Source organism: Mustelus asterias, chromosome 5, assembly GCF_964213995.1.
Source record: "Mustelus asterias chromosome 5, sMusAst1.hap1.1, whole genome shotgun sequence".
NCBI classification, from domain to species: Eukaryota; Metazoa; Chordata; class Chondrichthyes; order Carcharhiniformes; family Triakidae; genus Mustelus; species Mustelus asterias.
Window position 1 is genome coordinate 90966505 of NC_135805.1, and position 25206 is coordinate 90991710.

The 25206-nt window shown below is 43.0% G+C and overlaps 1 protein-coding gene across 1 annotated transcript in view; it reads right to left on the reverse strand.

The window, feature by feature from the left end:
- Window positions 1-25206, reverse strand: part of otofa (otoferlin a) — a 379834-nt gene that overhangs the window by 240103 nt on the left and 114525 nt on the right. The window lies entirely within an intron of this gene.

Consider the following 25206-nt stretch of genomic DNA (forward strand, 5'->3'; position numbering starts at 1 on the left):
TAATTGACAGGTCCAGGCTACTTCAAAGCAGGTAGCGGGGTTGTTTATTTGCACAAACTCTTTCATGGTCCATTAACTATGAAGTACATTCTCCTTTGAGGGAGAAAGGGAAACCCCTTTCATCGGAACTGGTTAAGAGGGGAGCAGATGCTTTCTGACTACAGTATTTTTCTGAGGGAGATTATCTTCATCTCTGCAAGGGCAGGTGCTCAGGTTAACCCTATTTTTTTAAAGCTGAAATTTCAGAACTACTTCTGCCCTAAACAGGGTGCCAGCACTGGAGAACCTTGTTGCAGCCAGTGTACAAATCTCTGGACAGATGTGCTGACCATGCTGGGGTGGGTGGGGGAGGCCCGGAAGCCTTTGTAGCACCTCGTGGTCAGGGACATGGCTATACAATTCCTTGGCACTGCCCCCTGGCACTCTGGCATTGCCAATCTGGCACTGAAAGATTGGCATTGTCTGGTTGGAGATGTCGGAGTGCGAGAGAGCAGTACCAGGTTGGCTCTGGCAAGGTTGGGGACTGAAGACCGCAGGGTGTTTGGAGACCCCATTACGGAATGTTGTTCACTTGGCAGGGCGGGTGAGGGGGTGGCGGGGGTGGAATACATGGCAGCACTGTTCTTTTTTTTTGGAGAATCACGCCCCACTTTCGTAACAGGACTTCATCCAGACCTTATTTAAATTCACATGCAATCCACCAAACATGTTGGCAATCTGTTCAACCACTTGATTAGCTGCTTACTAATAAAATTGCCAAACATTTCTGCTATTTTTTGACACCCTTAAACTATATCCTTTGTTTCTCAAATCTTGTGTCCAACAATCCGCTTGATCCAAAATCTCTCCACCGATGAAAATTTTTAAGTTTGCTTAACCGTTTTCCTCCCAATCCTCCATTTTTCCAGACACTACTGTTTTAGGACAGCCATGCCAGCATTTTATCTGTATTGTTCACTGATAGCAAACAAGGAATTGATGGTTTTTGTGAACTAACCACCAATTACCTGCTTCACTAAGTGCTTCACATCATTAATCTGTAATTTCCATTTCTGTTTCTTCTACCTATTGTCATGGCTATTCTGTCCCAATCCTTATTGTATGACACTACTGTATCTTTCAGAAGTGTATTTTTCAATCATGTTTTCTGCAGTTATATGCAGGCACTGAGCTGTCTGCTTAGATATCCTTTTTCATTGCTGCTTACGTGGTTTAAATTGCATTTTGTTGATTTTTAATCTGAGCCTAATGCCCTTTCTTGGAGTTTTACAGCCTTTTGAAGTGTTGTGGGAAGATTCATTGACAGGTCAGGTGGGACAGTTTTGTTTTTCCCTCTCCCAAGAGTTCTTTACTTTGTTTTGGTTGCTGGCTGTTTTTAGTTGGAAGCTGTGTGGAATCCAGACTGATAACAGTGTTTCTGTGACTCTCCCTGGTATTGGAAATTTAGCTGTTGGTGGATGACTGGCTGGCTGGCAACTAGAGTGTCTCTGTCTCTTGAAGTGGTTTGCTTGGGAAAACTAGAGGCCAACAGTGGCTCTATCTCTACCTTGAAGACTGCTGGAAGTTATAGGGTTGGGAAATCAGAGTTTCAATTCTCTATCCAGAAGACTAATTCACAACAGGTGTTGCAGAGCTTGCAAAATCCAGCATCACGTGAACATTTTTGTTTTCTGTTTTAAACCTGGGATAGATGTGTGTTTATAAGGATGTTTGTTGTATTGGAACAGAGTATTTAGTTGCTAAGATGTATACAATATTATTTTTTTTTCCTGTTTCTCATTGGTAAAAGATATTGCTAATTTTCTTTCTATGTGTTAACTGTATTCTTAAATAAAATTTGTTTGATAAAAGCTCCCTAGTGGGTCACTTGAATCATAGCTGAAGTGAAACCTCATGCTTACAATAACCAAATTCAAATTGCAAAACTTACGGTATAGGCTAACTTCATAAAATACCTTGGAGTTTCTGACCTGGATTATAACAATTAGTTTAGTGCATGTTGGTTACCTCCATGAACCATTATTCCTAGTTCAGCATCACCTCAAAAACTTGGACTTCATGAAGAATATTCCCCTTCTAAGTCACTTGCGGATCTCTATAGCATCCATCTTCCACTTTACATGTTACCACCTATTGCTGTCTCAAACCAGCCTGTCATTTGCTATTAATTCTATGGGCATACTCCTTGAGAATTTATTTATTGCATGGTTCAATATCAGATGCTTTTCTGAAATCTAAGCAAATGACATCCAGTGCTGCACCTTCGTGCTTCACACCTGTAACTCCTCAAAGAATAATAGTCAGACGTGAATTCATTCTGAAACCATGACAAATCTCTCTGAGCAGATGCTGTTCTTCTCTGCGACCTCTTTTGCTTTCACTTGTCATCATCTTAGCTACTTACACTACAAACAAGGTAAGCTCTGAAGTTTGTCATTTCAGGATTCAACTCTTTCCTTTATTCGTTGCTTTAAAATACATTACGATGTTTTGCAATTGAAATTGATCTTTGAAAGCTATCTGAGACTTTTCAGTAAGTCTTTCTCTGTAATGGTAACAATGTGATACTCAGTCCCTTATATTCCTACGTCAACACAAGTGTTTCTCCACTTTTCATATTAGAAAAAGACATACATGATTTAGTAATTGTCATTTCCCCATTATCACACTCCAGCTTTCAGTGTCACTGGTGAATGACCCAATATCTCACTGTTCCCTTTACTAGTTCTTGATATAGTTAAGCAATGGGTTGCTATTTTTCCTTCATGTTTTCTGCTATACAGCAACACTCCATTTAGTATTCCTAATGTATTCTAACAAATGTCTCGCTAACTGAAAATTACTTTCCCATAAGAAAGCATATAATAAGAGTGGATTACATTCCTGACCTGCTTACGTTAATCAATTGGCTGCCCTGAACATAACTGGCCCAAAAATTGTCTTACTAACTTACTAACTCTTTTTCTACTGGCCTGCTGCTTTCTGCTTGTCTCCCAACCTTGCACCTCCCTCCACCAACTCTCCTGCTCACCGTGTCCCTTTCCCAACCCTCCTGCTCAGTCTGGGAATGTCAGGGGAGGTAAGCAGCAAGTGAGGTGTTCAGTGGAGGGAAGAGGCGAAAGGGAGGGTAGGGGGAGGGAAGCAGCAAATGGGTTGGGAGGGGAAAGAAGCGAGTGGGAGAGAGCAGCGGGGCCAATGGCAGAGACGAGCAAAGTGGCTACTTAGTTAAAAAAAACTAGCAAAGTGCAATAAATCAACAAAACCAAAAAAGAAGGAAATGCTGTTGCCGCCCTAAAATGAAAATGCACTATTAGAGCATGTTTTAAATAATGAATACTTGTACTTCCCTTATGATTACTTAGTGTTAATGATACAGTTCTTGTCCTTTCCCTGCCTTTCTGCCTAACCTGTTCCTTCCCAGTGTTTTAAAGTTCTCTATGTTGTTTCTTTTTCCTTAATGCCTTCCATGGCTTTCAACCACTGCTCTTGGCTCACTTCTGGGGCAAACTGCCTCTGATTTATAATCTATATTTGCTTAAAATATTTCAATTTCCTTTCACTTTTTAAAAATTCTGCCAATTTTTGATACAGTATTTCATCCCCTCAGCATCTGTTCCCTTCAAATCCAATTTCTTAGAATCATACAGGACAGAAGGAATATATAACCAATTCTCTATGATTCCTGCTGATCTCACCTTTTTATAAAGAGATTCTGAGTCATTTCAATATATTATTTCAATGTGTGGATGGTGGCACAGTGGTTAGTACTGCTGCATCACAGCACCAGGGACCCGGGTTCCATTCCCAGCTTGGGTTACTGTCGTGTGGAGTCTGCACGTTCTTCTCATGTCTGCATGGATTTCCACCAGGTGCTCCGGTTTCCTCCCACAGTCTGAAAGATGTGCTGGTTAAGTGCATTGGCCATGCAACATTCTCCCTCAGTGAACCCGAACAGGCGCCAGAGTGTGTGGCGACAAGGGGATTTTCACAATAACTTTATTGCAGTGTTAATGTTAGCCTACTTGTGAGGCAAATAAACTTTAACTTTAAAAAACTCGAAGTCCTCGCCTAAGTTAGGAAGTCTTCAATCTGTATTTTGATCTTAAACACTTGAAAAAAACATCAACATAAAAAGAAAAGTTCATTCCCGTTAGTTTTGCTTTGATTTGTTTATTTATCTCTGCCAAACCTATTAGTTAACTGTATGGACGAATGAAGGGTACAAGGTGTAGTCTCGCCATAGCCACGTAATTAACAAAATACATAAAATATTTCTACATCTCATAAAGTAAAGATGATTTTTACATTTATTTTAGAAATTTTTTTTCAGTGAAAAGCCTGGTAGCTTTATCTTGTGGCAGTTGAATTAGGATATAATCTAATTAGCTTCAGCTTTTCAACAAATGTGCAATGAAATCCAAGCAACGTTTTCACCTTGTCAAGCTATGAAATGAAAATATTTCTCTTAACTATCTTAATTCTTTAGGTTTAAATAAAAAGCTCAATAATTAAAATTCCTTGCTCGACACAAATTACTCATTCAATTCGCATGTTTTGAACTTCAGTGGTTTTATTTTGGTTTCTTCATTGTTTGCAAGTATGATTTATTTCATCTGTAATTATAAAATCAAGCTTTTCATTTGCTTTTTGAAACAAATGCGCACATTGGGCTGAATTTTGTCGGCCCCACGTTGGGGACCGGTGGCAGGCTGTCATCACGAATGAAGAATCCAGTTGGCTTACCAGAGTCGCACGGTGACTGGCCACTTTGCACTGATTGTGGTGATTGGGCAAGAACGCAGGCACTTACACCATCTTCGAAAAGCTGACAGCATGTCCTTAAAGCAAGTTGCTGCTGAAGCCATCAGTTACTGTGCAGATTATCATTATGTGGTGTTAATTGAGCTTCTAGATTTTGCTAAAGTAGAGGTGGGTGGTCAACACAACAGCCTTATAAACCAGGACCCTTGTTGACTTCCAAAGGTCCCTGTTGTCAAAAGACACATTGGCACAACTTGAAGAAGGCAGCATTGGCACAGTTGGCTTGGTGCTGGACTCCCTCATTGATGGTAGTCCATTGGAGAAGTGGTTGCTGAGAAATGGGAAGTGCTGCACATACTGTAAAGCCTGGGGAAGGTTGGTGAAGAACCTTCATCTTGGGCAATGTTTAAAAACAGGCCAAGCCTCTTATAGGAGGTGTTGAAGAGGTCAAGCATCCTTTGCATGTCCTGTACAGAGTGAGCCATCACACAGCAGACATCTGCAAACTCAGGTTGTGGATGTCCATGGTAGTCAATTTTGTTTTTGCCTGGAAGCGACCCAAGTTGAAAAGTTTCCTGACCAGGCAATACTGATGCTGACACTGGGTGGTAGGTCATCTCAGATCAGGTGGATGATGTCATATAAATGATAAACAAGATGGGGCAATCACACAACTTTGTTTAACCCCAGTGCGGAGGTGAAAGGAGTAAGCTTTGGATCCTCCACCCAGGACAATGGTCACCATATTGTCATACAGGAGTCTCAGGATGGTGACCCAGTTCAACAGGAAGCCATGGTGTTGGAGAACAATCCAAAGAGTTTCACAATTCAAAGAATCAACCACCTTGGTCAGGTCGATGAAGGTGAGGGACAATTCTTGGTTTTGCTCCTGACATTTTTCCTGATCTGCCTAGACACAAAGACAATGTCCGCAGCATCCCATGATGGTTGGAAACCACACTGGATTTCTGGGAGGATCTCCTCAGTGACGGGGCAAAGGTGGTTCAGTAGAATTCGGACCAGGATCTTATCCACAATGGACAGAGGGAAATCCCCTTCAGTTTTCACATTCAATTTGTTCCCCTTCTTGTAGATAGTAATGACGCTCACATTCTTCACATTATCCACTTTGGAAGGAATAATAGTAAAATGGACTATTATTTAAAAGGTGAAAAATTACAACATGCTACTGTGCAGAGGGACCTGGGGGTCCTTGTGCATGAATCACAAAAACTCAGTTTGCAGGTGCAGCAGGTAATCAAGAAGGCAAATGGAATGTTGGCCTTTATCGCAAAGAGGGATGGAGTATAAAAGCAGGGAGGTCATGCTGCAACTGTACAGGGTACTGGTGAGGCCACACCTAGAGTAAAGTGTACAATTTTGGTCCCCTTATTTAAGAAAGGATATATTAGCTTTGGAGGGGGTACAGAGAAGGTTCACCAGGTTGATTCTGGAGATGAGGGGGTTAGCTTATGAGGAGAGATTGAGTAGACTGGGCCTGTACTCATTGGAGTTTAGAAGGTTGAGGGAAGATCTTATAGAGACATATAAGATAATGAAGGGGCTAGACAGGGTAGAAGCAGCGAGGTTATTTCCACTTACAATGGAAACAAGAACTAGGGGGCATAGCCTCATAATACGGGGGAGTCAATTTAGAACGGAGTTGAGGAGGAACTTCTTCTCCCAGAGGGTAGTGAATCTTTGGAATTCTCTGCCCAATGAAGCAGTAGAGGTTACCTCGTTAAATGTGTTTAAGTCACAGATAGATTTTTAACCATTAAGGGAATTAAGGGTTTTGGGGAGCGGGCGGGTAAGTGGAACTGAACCCACTATCAGATCAGCTATGATCTTATTGAATGGCGGAGCAGGCTTGAGGGGCTAGATGGCCTACTCCTGCTCCTATTTCTTATGTTCTTATGTTCTTATTATGTTCTTGAGATCCCGGGGGAAGCATCTCCGTCCCAGATGCAATGAACTGGTGGAGTTGTGACTTGAGCTGATATCCACCGACATGGTAGACCTCTGTGGGTATTCTATTGAATTCTGGAGATCAAATGCAAGGACCGCCAGACGAATGCTAACGTTCTCCATGAAGCTGTGTTTACCAGCATCAAAGCCCTGCTCCAGTGGAACCAACTCCAACAGCTAGTCTTGGGGAATTATTTCTACAAAGCTGTTGTAACTGCTGTTTATGAAGTTATTATTATGCAGATAATCCTCAAGTTTACAGCTCACGATTGCTTCCATTTATTTACATCTCTCTGCTTGGTCCATCCTTTTTGAACATGGGTACACCATTGATCTGAATACAGTCTACCTTTATTGACGCCTTCATAATAACTGCTAATGTCTCATAAATTTCTTTTTTAGCTTGGGATAAATCTCATCTGTTCTGAAGAATTTATTTGAGCCTCTTTTAGTCAACCGATGAGACTTTGATTTCATTTATGCCAATGTTATTAATTCCACTGTGGCTACTTTTTAGATATAATTGAAATGGATTTTGATCATCCACATTGGCTAATTTGTACAATGCAATCAGTCAACCTATCACAGCTGGCATAACTGGCTCATAGTAAAACATTTGTAGAACAGAGAATGCATTTTTATTCAGAAAATCTCTGACTGACATAGCTAATATTTTTCAGAAGCAATGCTGATAACTGTAACCTCTAGCATGACACTCGAGCAGTTCAGACGTCTCTTCTTTGCAATACATATTTCTATTTGCACTTTTGTGATTTGATTCTGCTCTGGAGGAGTGAGGGCTCAGGTATTCATTCAAACAAAATGATGGGACATGGTCTGAAATTCTGAGGATAATTAAAAGTAAGTGCCATCGGTGAAACAATATTTCACAGGAAGAATGAAGTGTTTGTCAAATGTTATGGATAGAAGAACTGGAGTTCCATTGCCTTTACACTGAAGAGGGAATTGTATGGTGCTTCCCCATATGACTTGTGATGCGCGACAATCAAGCACAAGGTACAAGGCTTCAGCTATTGAAGGCTTTTATTAGCAAACAATGGAACTAACTAACACGAGTAACCAATTCAGACTGGAGGGGTCCCACCTGAGCAGAGGGTCTTATACCTCTCCCCAGGAGGCGGGGCCCGACCGGGATGTGCCATAACAACATCTACACAGGTAAACACCCTAACCCAACAACATTATACAACCCCCACAGTGGCAACACCCTAACCCAACAGTAACATAGGAATAACCCACAGTGGTAACCAACGATGGTTCACCACATTCACCCCTCCTTTAAAAACAAAGGCCGGCGGGGTGCGAAAACAGGTCACATATATACAAAATTCACAAGTCCAGACGGTCTGGAGGACCGCACCGTCGCTGTGATCTCCTCAACACCGGTTGCGACACCGGAGCAGGTGCTTGCGGTGGCGTTCTCTCCAAAACAGCGTCCGGCTGTCCCCTCGAGGACTCCCGGGCCGGTTGACCCTGGTGAGGCGATGGTGCAGGGGATCCTGGAACCTTCTGTGGTGGTGCCGATCTCCGAGTCTCAGGCAAGCTGTACATGGGAGTATAACTGTTATGCACTGGTCCCGGTGCTGACCGCGCCACGTCTGGGGAAGAAATAAGTGATAGGGAATTCGTGACAGGGGGTATGGGAGCGACAGGAGTTGCTACGTCCCCTGCGGGCGCCAGGTCTCGAATCGAGACTGTGTCCTCTCGCCCGTCAGGATATGCCACATAGGCATACTGAGGGTTGGCGTGGAGGAGTTGGACCGGTTCGACCAAGGGGTCGGATTTGCGGGCCCTCACATGTCGCCGCAGAAGGACGGGTCCTGGGTACGTCAACCAGGCTGGTAAGGAGATCCCCGAGGACGACTTCTGAGGGAATGAGAACATCCTCTCGTGGGGAGTAGCATTGGTTGCCGTACACAGGAGGGAGCGAATGGAATGAAGCGCATTTGGAAGGACCTCCTGCCAACGGGAGACTGGAAGGCCCCTGGACTTCAGCGCCAGTAGGACAGCCTTCCAGACTGTAGCATTCTCCCTCTCCACCTGTCCGTTACCCCTAGGGTTGTAGCTCGTGGTTCTACTAGAGGCAATCCCGTATGAGAGCAGGAATTGCCTCAAGTCGTTACTCATGAACGACGAGCCCCTGTCGCTATGTATGTAGCAGGGGTACCCGAACAGGGTAAAAAGATCACTGAATGCCTTAATCACTGTGGCAGTCGACGTGTCCGCACAGGGGACAACAAACGGGAACCGGGAGTATTCATCTATTATATTGAGAAAATAGACATTCCGGTCCGTTGAGGGAAGGGGGCCCTTAAAATCCACACTCAGCCTCTCGAATGGGCGAGTGGCCTTGACCAATTGTGCCCGGTCCGATCGATAAAAGTGCGGTTTGCATTCCGCGCAAATCCGACAGCTTCTTGTTACTGACCTGACATCCTCCACCGAGTAGGGCAGGTTGCGGGCTTTTACGAAGTGGTAGAGTCGGGTGACTCCAGGATGGCACAGGTCATTGTGGAGGGCCTTCAAGCGGTCCTCCTGCATGATGGCGCATGTTCCGCGCAAGAGGGCATCCGAGGGCTCATTGAGTTTCCCTGGACGATACATAATATCGTAATTATAGGTGGAGAGCTCAATTCTCCACCGCAAGATCTTGTCATTCTTGATCTTGCCCCTCTGCGTGTTACTGAACATAAACGCCACGGATCGTTGATCCGTGATCAGGGTGAACCGCTTCCCCGCCAGGTAATGGCGCCAGTGTCTGATGGCCTTCACAATGGCCTGAGCCTCCTTCTCCACCGCTGAGTGCCGAATTTCGGGGCCTTGAAGGGTGCGGGAAAGAAACACGACGGGCCTGCCTGCCTGGTTTAGTGTGGCGGCCAAGGCGAAATCAGATGCATCACTTTCCACCTGAAAAGGGATGGATTCATCCACCGCGTGCATCGTGGCTTTTGCAATGTCGCTTTTCAAAGCCTTGAAGGCCAATTGGGCCTCCGGCGTGAGTGGGAAGGTCGTGGACTTGATGAGCGGACGGGCTTTGTCCGCGTAGTTGGGGACCCACTGCGCATAATACGAAAAGAAGCCGAGGCAACTCCTCAGTGCTTTTGTGCTAGCGGGCAAGGGAAGTTCAGTAAGGGGGCGCATACGGTCGGGATCAGGGCCGATGACCCCGTTTTCCACCACGTATCCAAGGATAGCTAACCTGCGCGTACGGAATACGCACTTCTCCCTGTTATAGGTCAGATTCAGGCGAGATGCAGTGCGCAGAAAGTTTTGGAGATTCGTGTCATGGTCCTGCTGGTCATGGCCGCAGATGGTGACGTTATCCAGGTACGGGAAGGTAGCCCGCAACCCGTTCTGGTCCACCATTCGGTCCATAGCACGCTGGAAGACCGAGACCCCATTGGTGACACCAAATGGAACCCTAAGAAACTGGTATAGACGACCATCCGCCTCAAAAGCCGTGTATTGTCGGTCCTCTGGGCGGATGGGGAGTTGATGGTAGGCGGACTTAAGGTCTATGGTAGAGAACACCCGGTACTGCGCAATCTGATTGACCATATCAGATACGCGCGGGAGAGGATACGCATCCAGCTGCGTATAACGGTTAATGGTCTGACTGTAGTCGATGACCATCCGAGGTTTGTTCCCGCTTTTAACCACCACGACCTGCGCTCTCCACGGACTAGCACTGGCCTGTATGATCCCTTCTTTGAGGAGCCGCTGGACCTCAGATCTGATAAAGATCCGGTCTTCAGCGCTGTAACGCCTACTCTTAGTAGCGATGGGCTTGCAGCCTGGTACCAGATTCTTAAATAAAGAAGGTGTGGTGATTTTTAGTGTGGAGAGATTGCATGCGGGGCGCTTTGGGCAATTTGGAGGCTGCGGCTGATTCCCTACTGCCAGTGAAGGGAGTGGCCCACCGTACTGTAGGATCACACTCTTCATGTGGACCATAAAGTTTAGTCCGAGGAGAATTGGCGCACAAAGGTGCGGTAACACAAGGAGCCTGTATCGCTCGTACATTGTGCCCTGCACCTCTAGGGTTACCATACAACGTCCTTGGATCGGTACAGACCGGGACCGTGATGCCATGGAAATTGTCTGTTTGGCAGGTAGAACCCGGAGTCCACACCTTTTTGCAGTGTCAGGGTGAATAAAACTCTCGGTGCTCCCACTGTCAAACAGACCATACACAGTACGACCATTTACCTTGATGTTCATCATGGAATTATCAAGCCTGTGATGCTTTGTCTGGTCCAGAGAGATCGACGCCACCGTTGGCCCCTGGGCGTCACTGCATGCAGCTGAGGTTGACACTGAGGACCCCTGCTGGTCGCTCCTAGTCGTCGTTGACCATGATGGCTGCCCCCATGAATCGCACGTGGGTGAGGGCGCCAAGCGTAGCGACTCCTGGTGGTCTTCCTCCTCCTCCGTCAGCCACAATGGCGTCGTCCTGGGTTCGCACGTGGTCGGACCTCATGGGTACTGCGACGCCGAAGGAGATTGTCTCCGCTCTGGAGGGTCACAGGCTGCACTGCCGTTTTTGGGCTTCGACCTGCAAACTTTAGCATAGTGCCCCTTTTTACCACACTGACTGCAGATCGCCGTTTTTGCAGGACACTGTTGCCGTGGATGCTTGGCTCCGCCGCAAAAATAGCATCGCTGGCCGCCTGGAGCTGCCGCCGTCGTCGGATCGATATGGGAGCGCGAGCCCGTGGGGCGAGGAGGGATTTGTGCTTGCTCCTGCCACGTTGTCTCCACGTGGTCTTCGGGGTACAGAGCCAAGCTTTTCGACGCTGCCTCCAGCATCTCAGCCATCTCCATCGCTTGGGTCAAGTTGAGGTTCCCTTTCTCTAATAGCTTAAGCCGGATGTACGAGGACCCTACCCCTGCTACGAACGCATCTCGGGCGAGGTCGTACATATATTGCTCTGCCGACACATCCTTGCAGTCGCAGCCCCTGGCAAGCTGCAAGAGCTCATTGGCGTAGTCCTCCATGGTTTCGCCCGACTGCCGACATCGTGTAGCGAGGAGGTAACGAGCGTGGATCTCGTTGGGTGGTCTCGTGTATCGTTTCTTCAAGAGCTCGATGGCCCTCGGGTAAGTGGTGGCCGCACGAATCGCAAGATAGACCGTGTCGCTTACCCTCGCGTGGAGGACCTGGAGTTTGTCGTCGTCTGTAGTAACAGCTGCAGAGGCTGCCAAGTAGTCTTCGAAACACTTCCACCAGTGGTCGAAGGTGTTAGCGGCACCGACCGCACGTGGGTCCAGCGTCAGACGCTCTGGTTTTAATATTTGTTCCATACTCCCTTTACTGTCGAGAGTTTTATGTTTGCTAATAAAATTGATGCGCGACAATCAAGCACAAGGTACAAGGCTTCAGCTATTGAAGGCTTTTATTAGCAAACAATGGAACTAACTAACACGAGTACACCAATTCAGACTGGAGGGGTCCCGCCTGAGCAGAGGGTCTTATACCTCTCCCCAGGAGGCGGGGCCCGACCGGGATGTGCCATAACAACATCTACCACAGGTAAACACCCTAACCCAACAACATTATACAACCCCCACAGTGGCAACACCCTAACCCAACAGTAACATAGGAATAACCCACAGTGGTAACCAACGATGGTTCACCACAACTTGAAAAATATTCTCCTTGGCTCTATGCTAATATCTCTTTCGTAAGTGAACTTCATTAGTTGCCTTTCATCACTATTAATATCTCACAAATCTTGATTCACAAGTTGCTGAAATAGTTCCTGTAGTTGTTCTAGTCATTAAGAAATATTGGGCTGAAAAATGGAGTCTGGTTTAATCTTTCACTGATGCATGTGTCATTATTAGATACACAGTATTTCTAATTTACAACAAAAAACCTCGTAGTAACAGATTTGACAATTTATTTTGTGCCATTTCTTGAATTTATGCTCAAAGATGATGAAAGTGATTCTATACTGAACACATTAAAGAAGTAGCCTTGAGTAGATTAAAAGGAACACCGGATTTGTTTACGTATAAAATTGTTAATTCGTATTCCCTTTTGTAATGAATAATTATGCACTTTGTATGAATTTATTTTATGAACCAAAAACGTAATGATCAACCAACAAAAAATTCTAAAAGTACAGTAGATTTAAATAAAGTTTGAACTCGTAAAACGGTGCTTCAAAATCTTAAACTCACAAAGAATCTAAAAATTAAGATATAGCAATTCACTCGGAGGGTGGAATTTTCCTGTCCTGCCCGCCACAGGAATCGTAACGAGCAGGAGTGGCCCATGTAAAGGTCCGTTGACCTCGGGCGTGAATTTCTGGCCTTGGGGTGAGCGTGGCCAGAAAATCCTGCCCATAGTCTTTAAATAATTGGTGTGTTTGTACAAAGAAATGTTTATTTGCAGATATTGTTCTGTTGGTTTGTTTTAGTTATTTCAGTACAAACATAAAATGGAGGTATGCCTTCATTGGCCCAATATTGCCTTTCTGAATGCTCTGATTACTGTACTGTCTTCTCCATATTGTTGATGTTCCTGATTTCATGCTATATCCTGTCACCATTTCTGTCGCTTCAATTCTCTCTTTACTGGGATTCCGTGTCTTTCAACTTACTTAAGGCAATCTCTGTCTGTCAGCCTACATCTCGGATCTCTCAACCTGGCTTGAGTGTAATGTTGCACTACTGCACTTGCCATCACATCTGTACGTATTCGGGCAAACCTGTTTTCATGTGGTAATGTCGATACTTTTGGAAGATTAAAATGATTTAAATTGTCTCAGTTCTTTTAAATTTCAATCTTACAGCCACGCTGTGTCATAATAGTTAATTATGTTTTGATTCACAGATTGTCAGCTAAAACAATCTACTTGTTGTAACTAACCAATGACACTCAGTTTATTTTCCAGGGTATCATTCCCAATGATACATTTGGTATGCAATGTTGAGTTAATGAGAACAAATTTTTTTGTATCAGGCATTGATTTGAAGAAGGAATTAGATATAACTCTTGGGGCTAAAGGAATCAAGGGAGATGGGGGGGAAAGGCAGGATCAGGGTATTGAATTTGATGTTCATAATGAATGGTGGAAGGGCTGAATGGCCTACGCCTGCTTTAATTTTCTATGTATGTTTCTATGCATTCACAATCCAGTAATGAATATTTTCAGTGGTGAAATGTAATGGTTTATCTCTTCACTATTGTTTAGTCATCAGCTTATAAAACTGGGTTTTCTGTGTTTGGGCTTGTAGGAGATATTTTACTGGACTTGTGCATATTAGAAACAGCATTAATCGATGTTGAGCTAAATAACTATTTAGGAGATTTTAGTTGCAGCAATGTGAAATGGAAGATAAGGGATTCGGAATTTAATCCAAGAAAATGAATGACAGTGCATTCTGGTGAAATGGCCAGAACATGTTATATCAAAGAATTACAATCCAGTCCTAAAGTATTCAGTTAAAAAGAAATCTTTGCATTTTATTAAAAAAACTATAATGAAAAATATTCTAAGTACTGAATGAGCGAGAAAAGGGAATAGTTTCAGACTCATTTTTTCAGCAAGTTGAAAAATGAAATCTTACGACACTCAAAAAGAAAAGCCACAATGCAATTCTCGCCAGCAGGGGAGGGGGTATGGAGCCTAATCTCACCGGGAAGCCGGCTGCTGAGCTCTAGGGGTATCATTGCACAGGTGCCCTGATCTCCCAGTACACTGTGTACATACAGTGTACTGGGAGATCTCCTATCACTTCCCCCCCACAGACATTGGGATCCATTGCCGATTGCTCATTGTGCCTTATAGGCTCCTTCCACTCCCAGACAATGCCAGGCTGGCATTGCCCAAGGGGGATTGCCCGTCCCTGCTGCTGACCACCCGGGGGCTTAAATGGCCTCTGTTCCCACCAGCAAGGCCATCATGTTTGGGGACCATACATGATTCTCACTAATGAGGACCTCAACTGATGAGGGCAGGTAAGGGCAAGTGAGCCCAGACAATTGCATCCTGGACTCGCTCATTACATTTAAATTAAGTAATGAATATTACAATCAGCTTACATCGTGAGAAGTGAAATATTGGGCGCGAACCCAATTTTCCACCTCTCGGCTGATCTATTCAGCTCGCCACACCAATCGATGTGTGATGAGCCGGTAAGATCACCCCCTGAGTCTTTCAAAATTAAAATAAGCCATCTCCTACCCCTCTTTTATAATTAACTGAATTTGGTCTTTCTTAGATTATGAACTCATTTTTTTTTTAAAGGTAGAGAAAAGGAAACTGATTGGAAAAATTACCTGAGAGTATTAGAACTAAACAAAGCAACTGTTTAATGTTATACTCATTCATGGTATCCAGTGAATATATGTGTTGTTCCAAAATCATATTTCTTGAGCCCATCAAAAGGAAGGGATTCCAAATTGGGAAGTTGTGCAGCTAATGCTAACTTGATCTGTTGTTACAGCAAATGATCTTATCTGTGGCACAAATAGTTCCCAGCTTGGAAACTGGATGTTGGTTTTGAGAGCAAGGGGGATGTGATAGCACAAAAAAACACACAATACTACAGGCGGGATTCTCTGATCCCGTCCATGGCCACCCGCTGCAAGTGAGAACAAAAAATTGGCGTTCCAACCAAAACTCCATTCACTTCCAGCCCCATGGAGAATCTCAGCCATGAACGAGGATGGAGGTTCTCGGCATGCATTTCAAGTAGGATAATCACAGAATGACATTTATACCAGTCGTGGATAAGGAGAGTGAGAAAAAGAATATTTACATGGTTAAAGAAAAAGTGACACTCAAATATTCGGTTTGTAACAATAATCACACCAGCATCATTAGATTGTATTTTGTTTTTACAACTTGTTTTTAACTGACAGTCTCTTTAATGAGATGCTCCTTACTCCAGTATGTTTGGTGAACTGGATATTGCAATTTAGAGTTAATATGCTTCCCTGTTGCTGGTAGAAATGAGAATTTCTCCTCTCATTAGCACTGAATAATCAACATAGTAAACATTATCTTTGTACTTGTTACGCTGCAAGGAAATAGCCTGTTGTTTCAGGGATATGTATGTCAGCACATTTACAGGAGTGTTGAAAACTAGATCTGCCAATGTTTGTTCTTGCATCTATGCCCTGATTAAAGGCTGTGACAAACATTAATCACATAGCATGTCATGGAAATATGAAGGTCAATTTTAATTCCTACTCCCTGTAAAAAAAGTAGGCAGGTTCAAGGTGGAAGCGGTTTTGGGGGATGCAAGGATAGTTAAAATGTAAAGAGATCTTACCCTCTCTGTTTATACTCCATTTTGGCCAACTGTTATTTAAAATCTTGACTTGTCGTTTATTTTATTCTGTGATGTTTGTGTATATTTTCCTTCATCATTATGACTAGTAAAAAGGACGTTGCAAATGTAAACGGGAAGTCACATTTTTGCTCTCTCAAGCATTTTTATTTACATCAATAACAGCTGGAAATGTATCTTCCTTGAATAATGAAAAACATCCTCATTTGCTGGAGTGGTCACAGAGCCTGAATGTGGGAGAGTTGAGAATGAACATCATTAGATATGCCCACTAACCTAGGCAGTTTTAGGAATCTTATCATTTCAACCATTTATAACCATGTATATCAATTTAGTTCCCTTGTATCATCCAAATTCATGACTCCTCTATGCAAATACCATACCCCATCCCAATTTTCAGTCCAGCATTCATTACAACTGCACATAAGGCACTAGTTAGACCTCAGCTGGAGTATCGTGTACAGTTCTGGGCGTCACACTATAGGAAAGATGTGAACACATTGGAGAGAATGCAGAAGAGGTTGACAAGAATGGTTCCAGGGATGAGAAATCTCAGTTATGAGGATAGATTGAAAAAGCTGAGACTGTTCTCCTTGGAGAGGCAAAGAGTAAGAGGGGGTTTGATAGAAATGTTCAAACTCATGAGGCTGAACAGAGCACAAAGGGAGAAATTGTTCCCTCCGTAAAATAATGAAGAATGAGAGGGCATAGATTTAGATTTAAAGTGACTTGCAAAAGAAGCACATGACATGAGAAAAATAGTTTTTCATACAGTGAGTCATTTGGGTCTGGGATGCTCTGCTTGAAAGTGTGCCCGATTGTGTGTGTTTGGGGGGTTGGAGGGAGAGCAGGAGGAATACTTTGGACCTGTATTCTAAGTTCCCAATTTTTACTGGTGTTCCATTTTAAAGTATACAAGATAGTTTGGACCAGCATTCTTATTTCCCCGCTATTACTTTTTTTTTCTTCTGGGTGGTGGAAACAGGTTCAATCGAGACATTCAAGAGGGCATTAGATGATTATTTGAATGTACAGGGAAATGGCATTGAGTCATAGTGCAGATATGATGGGCCAAATGGCCTCTTTCTGCGCTGTAACAATTCTGCAATTCTTTGATTTTTCTAAACAGACAGAAATTGAAATGTGAAGTGACCATAATTAGGTGAAACTATTAGAAATTGAAAATTTGTTCTTTAAAGAGATGATTGTAAATTTTCCACTGTGGGTGCTCTGTGATGGCTGACAGACATGGTGTGGAATGCTGTGTCTGTGAGAAGCTAAAGCTATCTTTGCCTTTCAACCTTTGGTCATTCACATGTTTTAGGAGTTGGGGGACTCTAGATACAGGCCCCTCCCTAGCTAGACCATGAACTTCAAAATTGGCAGGAAATTTGAGTTGCATCAAGCTTGGGAGACATCAAATCAGCAGCCACAAGGGCCTGGCTGCCTATAAGCCCTTCTTAAAGGTGGTAACATTTTAAAGAACCTTGCCATCCTTCATCAGCCTAACCCCATAACCCACACTGACATCTGGTTGATGGGAATCTGAAGCTCAGTGAAGTCATAGCTTTATGCTCCTGAATTCTAATGAACACTCCATATTAGGTTTTCAAGGAGCAAAATTAGTAGATGTGCTGAGAGGCTAGGAACATCCACTTCTACACCAGTAGGAGTGAAAATGTAGGTATAACTGGAGTTAAGACAGAAGAATTCCTAAAATGTTTCATAGCTCCAATGTTCAGTTCAGTTATATATAATCTACATCTAAATATATAGTCTATTGCAAAAGATTGTTGCAGCATAAACCATGTAGCAGTAGAAGGCAGCCAAATAAGTTTTTTCCTTTAAAGTAGTCATATCATATGTAGCGAGTATGATGCCTATAGTTGTTTTTTAAAATGCTTTAATTGTAGCATTTTTATTAATCCTAATTACGTATATTGTTAATGGCTGGCCACTTAGGATGTACTATGCGGTATAAAAGATAGAAAGTGTCCTTGCTTCAAGTCTAGCCCCAAGTGCCGCAATGTAATCTTTTTCTAACAGTTGGAACTAGTTAATTTTAACAAGCAATGTATTAGAAAGGCATACAGTTAAAATTTTAATTCAAATTGCTACTATTTTACATGTGTTAAATGTTAGTGGTGTTAACATAAGTCTTGGTGCACAGATCCCTGTTATGTTCAGTAGTTTGATTGATCTGTGTTTAATTGTGTTTGTCTATTCATTGATCTAAATTCACTGAAGTTAATTACTAAAGTCTGTGAGTGGAGCTAACTGTGAGAATTAAGTAACGACATCATGCTGAAGGTTCTAGAAACAGATCTGGGTTTTGGCTGAGACCATGGGAATAGTGGTCTTGTAAGTGCCCTGAGATACTAGAAATACTGTAAATCTGTTGTAGATTTAGAACTAGTGGAGTCTCCAGAAGAAATCAGATATATTAAAAAATGCAGCAAACCAGCAAATATATAACAAACCCAAAGCCCAAAATATTCCATAATTCAACACAAATTATGTATATCAGAACAAAGTGGAGGGACTGGTTAGAGGAAAGATTCATGCTTTGATCGGCTGAGAGACAGTATCATAATATGAAACAATGCATATAATAAGCTTTTGGACTTCAATGCAACATAAAATTAGCCTGAAAATCTTAATTTTGCAAATGCTGAAAATGTGCAAGCCACATTGCTTGATGTTAACAACAACCCTTTGAAACCGAGTATCCTTATTGAAAACAATTTCATATTCACCTATAAATAACCCTGTGAAATTGTTGCAACCAACGACCCTTCATTACATGCACAATTAATTAAAGTTTACATTTATCCATGCAAAAGTAATTTTCAGTTCAATTTAAATCTATTCAGTTAATTGTAAGGTTGCATTTAATCTGGGGTTCAAATAATGTGACAGGACAGGAGAGAAATTTTTAAGAATTTGAACTCCAAAAATTAGATTACAGCATTGAATTACACTCTTGGGTAATGCTTATTGCAATACATTTTGTTTAAAATTGTGACCTTTAGCTCTTACTGACGGATTTTGTCTTTGACAAATAACACAAATTAAAGTGTGTGAATGACTAGTGACACACCAGAGTGATTATTAATGAGTTTTATTTCACAATTGACCAGTAGCATACAGGTCTCAAATATATGTCAACTTAAAGATTCACAATGCCTCGCCAATGATGATGTAATTTGCATTGCATTCAAAGACTGTCTAGAATGATGCAGCACAGAAGGTGATCGGTCAGCTCATCATTCCTGTGCCAGCTAGTTGAGCTGTCCAATTATTCCCATTCTCCACTCTTGAAGCCCTGAGATTATTATTTTTTTTAAGCATATATTCAATTCCATTCTGAAAGTTGATAGTGAATCTGCATTCTCCAACCTTTCAGGCCATGCATTCCAGTTTGTAACAACTCACCCCATCGAAAATAAAATCTTCTCAGCTCCCTCTGGTTCTTTTAACTATTATGCTGGTAGTCCTTTGGGTGAATCTTCTCAAGTGCATAAAATATCAGAAGCAAGCATTTGGCTCAATTCAGACTGCAGGTTTGTCTAAGACAGCCAGTTTGAATAATTCTAGCTTAGGTCTAAAAATTCAGAAATAAAGATACTTCTGTCTGACTAGTTATTCCCACCTACCTACACCCAAGAAAAGTTGAGACTCTTACCAGGAGAGTTCAAAGAATTTCTGAGCCTCTGGGTTTTGCCAGTCTATCGAGAAACTAATTACCTGTTTTGTGCCTCTGGAACTTAGCAGTTAAACATTTTTATGAATCATTTGTCATTGCTTTGGTACCTTTGAAGTCTGTGACAGGGTCTGGCATTATGTTCTTCTAAATAAATCACTGTCACATGGTCTCCCACTAACTATTGTTTGTGGCTATCTAGTTTCCTCACAAAGTGTTCTATTTGGTCTATAGTTGATGGCTGATTCTTTCCACTAACTCAGGAGTTCTCAAGGCTATGATCTCTCACCTGCTCTGTTCTTTCTTCATGTCAAACACATCCTCTGCCTATTCGCTTATCTCACCTCCAAGCATTCCCTGAGCTCATCTTGTCTGTGAGATCCACCCCTGCTCCCTCCACCCTGTTTCTACTAAACTGCTGAGCATTCAACTTCAATTACTGGCTCCCATGTTAGCTGATGGTTCCCTTTCCATAGGTACTGTCCCCTTCCCTTCAATCTGCTATCATCTCTCCTCCTCTCAAAAACATCCCTTGATCATCCGTCCTTGAAAACTAGCCCATTTCCAACATCCCTTTCCTTTCCAAGTCCTTGAATAAATTGTTGCCCCCTAAATCCATACCCATTATTCTCACAGCTCTATGTTTGAACCTCTCAATCAGGTTTCCACCCCTGCCACAATACCAAAACAGACCAGACCAAAGTCACAAATTACACAATATGTAAAATATCCCTTTTTGTGCTACTTTGACTGCAGCCCTTGCCATGGTTTACCACCACATTCTTCTCCAACACTTCTCTGTCATTCTGCTAGGTGGCACTGCATTCACCTGATCCCATTCAAATCTGTTCAGTCATATCCAGAGGATAGTCTGCCATGAACTTTCTTTCCACTTTTGCGCTGTTACTCCTGGAGTCATCCAAGTATCTATATTTGGCCTCCGACTATTTCTTATCTACTGACTTCCCCTTGATAATACCATTTCAAAACATGATAGAAGTTTGCACATGTACAATGATGATACCCTCATGGCCACCTTTCTTTTGAACCCTCCGCATTGTCTGATTTGTCATGTTGTCTGTCTGACTGGATAAACAAACATTTCCTCCAACAAATATCACAAAGTCTAAAGCTATTTCTGATCTTTCCCTCTATCTGGTCACTGGTTGAAGTTGAATGAGGCTAATGGCAATCTTGCCCCTGAGATGAGCTTCAGGCAATATCTCTGCACCATCACCAAGACCACTTGCTTTCACCTCTGTAACATTGTCCATCTCCAATCTGATCAGTTTATCTACCTTTGAAACTCTCAATGTTCCTTAGATTTAACTATTCCAATACTTGTCTGGCCAACCTCCCATCATCCATGAACTTCAGTTTATTCAAAACTCTGCTGTCCATATCCTAATTCATATCATGTCCTGTTCACCCATCATCCCTATGCTCACTGATCTATACTGACTCTCAGTCGGGCTACATTTTGATTATAAACTTCTTATTCTTGTTTTCAAATTCCCCATGTACCATTTTACATCCTTACAACCCTCTGAATAATTGCCATTTATCTAGTTCTAACCTTTTGTGCATCCCTGATTTTAGTCATTCCAGGATTGAAGACCATGCTTTCTGTTACCTAGGCCCTAAGCTCTAAAGTTTTCTCCCTGAATTTGTCTGTCTGTGTAATTCTTTCTCCTCTTTTCTCTTGCTGCTTAAACCCTGTCCCAATACCTCATCTGGCTCAGTGTTAAACTTCCTATTAAGTGCCTTGTGATGTTTTACTAATTAAAGGCGTTATACAAATGCAAGCTGTTGTTGCTGCCTGCTCCATTCCCACTGCCAACGGGATGGGATCAGGATGATTTTGCTGAGTGCCAAATTCTCCATTCTTGCTGGCAGTGGGGCCTGAATGGCTGGAGAATTCCAGCCTACATTTCATTTTTGTACACAAGATTCAATTGTTTTGTAGTCCCACTAACCTAGGGGAGGAAACCGGAGTACCCGGAGGAAACCCACACAGACCAGGGAAACGTGCAAATTCCACACAGTCAACCAAGGCCGGAATTGAACCCGGGTCCCTCGAGCTGTAAGACAGCAGTGCCAACCACTGTGCTGCCCTACAATGATTGATGTGCCTGCTGAGAGCATGTATGGGCTCTGCTCTGGGCGTACCAGAAATCTTAAAAATGAAGAACTAAAATGTAATTGAACCCAGAAGAATTGATTACTTTCAACATTTTAGTACATACGTATGAGCAGGAGTAGGTCACTCAGCCCCTCAAACCTATTCCGCCATTCAATAAGATTATGGCTGATCTGATTGTGAACATCAACTCCACATTCCTACCTACTCTTGAATCTTTCACTCCCTTTGCTTATCAAGAATATATCAACCTCTGGTATAAATCTATTCAAGGACTCTGCTTCCACCACCTTTTGAGGAAGAATGTTCCAAAGATTCGCAGCCCTCTGAGGGGAAAACAATTCTCCTCCTCTCTGTCGTCTCTTACACAGGCTTGATATTTATTTTGTTTTCCCTTTGACTCAATAAAGAATTTTTGGGATGGGATCAGGATGATGCTAAAATGGTGAACTGAAATCTTGCTCTTGAGTACTTGGATCACCCTAAACATTCTCATGGAAATTGTGGTCAGGCAAATCTTTAAATTGTGAAAAGCTTCTTCATGTCTTTCAAGTCCCATCAACATTGATCATCTCTCGTTTCTGACTGTGCCACCTTTTATTTTTCAGCTATTCACATTCCTGTTTTCTCACATTTTTTCACCTCACATTTTTTTGCATTGCCAAAAACACTTGAGGGGAAATATTTGTTTAGGCAGTGCCACCTCAAGAAGCACTAAGGAGACTGTATTGTTTTTCCAGGGGCAGGCAGCACTGCTGATTGCTATCTGTATAGCCCATGGGGGTTTGTTCAATGGTTTCCTCATCATTGATATGGCTGTCTGCTCCAGGAGAATGAACATAGTCTGTCTAACACTGCTACGTGAGAGAATTTTCCTATGTTTTTTTTTAATGTTGAACGTGATTTTCACCCTCAGTGCTTTCTATGAAGCTGACATTTGTCTGTGACTCGAATACTGCTTTCAGACTTGGGGAAACTCTAATATGTTTCTCAATTTTGACCTCTGATCTCTTGTGTTTGCTGCAACCCAACTCATCTCTTCCCACATTACCTCTATTGAGCTGCATTCATTCCTTCTTCTGATCCTTTTTTTTCTCTCATGAGCTGCAAATAAACCTTTAATTATTATGTTAATAAAAGAAAAATACTGAGGATGTGGGAATTTGAAATAAAAACAAAATGCTGGAAAAACTCAGGTCTGGCAGCATCTGTGGACATGATGTGGAGATGTTGGCCCCCAGCATCTGTGGAGACAGAAGCAAAGTTAACATTAAAATAAAAGCAGTTTTTTGCTTTTATTTTAATGTTTGATTCACTTCTCTACTTTGAATCAGTACTGCTCTTCTTTCCAATGGGATTTCCGTTTGTCTCTTTCAGTTTGTTCACCTTAGTTATTTTCTATTTCCCTCCTGGTGCTTGACAAGGTGTTTACTAAAACTTGTTTTCACAGCCATATTTCCTTGCCTTTATGCCACTATCAGCACCTTCTTTAGTCTTGACACTAACCTTGTCTTGTGCCCATGACGTCTTTGTCAAATCTCTCCTAGCTCCCACCTATCCTTGACTTTCTATTTTGTTCCACCTACTCCACCACATCTTATGTTTCATACATCTTGTCTCTATGCTTCTCAGACACTTGTCTTAGCTATTTTGATTTCTATTTGCTTCTCCTCTTTTTGTCTTATTCATTAATTTCTCATCTTGATCGCTCCTGTGCCACACCTCCTTTGCTTTCATTGGGTGTGATTTTCCGACCTTGCTGCACCTGGTGCAGATCACGCTTATTCCAGAAAATAGTGTGCGGGCCTAACAATTGCTTGAGAGCCCGGCGCCAAACGGTTTGCAACCACACTAGTCCCTTTGCAATGGGGCAAACCGGATGACATCCAGAAAGGGTGTGAGGCCGATGGGCATATTAAAAGTATCATTTAAATACGCATAGTCCGTTTGACGCTGGATTTTCCCAGCTCCCGAGGTCTTCCAGCACAGCATGAGACTGGCAAGAGTCACTATTGGTTTTCACTAGCGGAGACCAGGTATGATGGCCACGCTGGGGGGCTGTGAAGCCATTGAAGTCCCCAGCTGGCCAGAAACAAGGCTGGGCAGTGCCCATTTGGCACCCTGGCAATACCCACCTGGTGTTACAGTTGGGTATTGCCAGTGTGATGGGCATTGACAAAGTGGTTGGGCCTGATTGAGGTCTATGACAGGGGGGCAATGGTTGTGCGGGGAGGCGGGGGGGGGGGGGTGGAATATTGGGGGACAGGAAGGGGGACCCGTTGGGAGGGCCCAATGCTGTTAATCCATGTTCGGGTTGGTGAGGAGTGGGGTACATGCTGCTGATTTGGTGGCAGGGGGTCTTGAAGTCCATGGGGAGGGATGGATGGGGTCTCCCAGTGCACTGAGAGTTTGGGCGTCCTCCCAAATTGGCGCCTGCTCACTTTGCATCCGGGCAGACTCATGTGTGTGCTCCCCTCATTCCCAGAACCAGTGTGCAACTCTCTCTCTCCTCCCAAAAAATGATTAAGTGTGGGATGATTGTGGTCCATACCGCCCACCCATGACAGACTGGTGCCACCGCTCCGGTTTTCTCTCCATTATGACACTCAGTTTTTTGGGGATATTCGCAGCCTCTGTTTATTCTTAGTTATCTTTAACCATCCTCGAGTCATTCTCACTTTGTCCCCATTCTCAACGGTTTTTGTCTTTTTCCTTGCATCTCATCGAGTGCTTAAAGAGTAGACAACATGTTATGATAAACATTGGTCTTCATGGGTGCATGAAGGCTAGCAAAACACATCACTGAATTTGTGGCAAATATGCTAGGAGAGAGGGTCAGACAAAAGACCCCAACTCTGGAATGGAACCGGAGTTGAATGAAGTGCTCTTGGATGAATATAGACAGCCCTCACGGTCCTGTCAAGTTTGTGATTTTGAAGAGACATGTTCAGCATTGATCCACTAGATTCAGAAGACACTCTAGTTAATCTATGATTACAATTAATCATTTCACTGTTCACTGAGCTGCTAAATCAGACTGAAAGAATAGTTACAGTAATAGACATGATAATTGCCATTTCAAGCACAGATCATCCTCCACAATGCAATGAATCAGAAGTACTCAAAAGTTATCATGAGTTTCAGACTTTTCATTTTACTTGTTCAACATCCTCAGTGGCTTTGGTGACATAAGTCTGCAGTTTCACACAGATGGAGAGGCTCTCCGTCATAGGAAAGTTGGTGCCAGAGACCTGGATGTGGCCCTCTCCGTTTTTACAGTGGGAAGCAGGGATGGGTTGTACTTTGC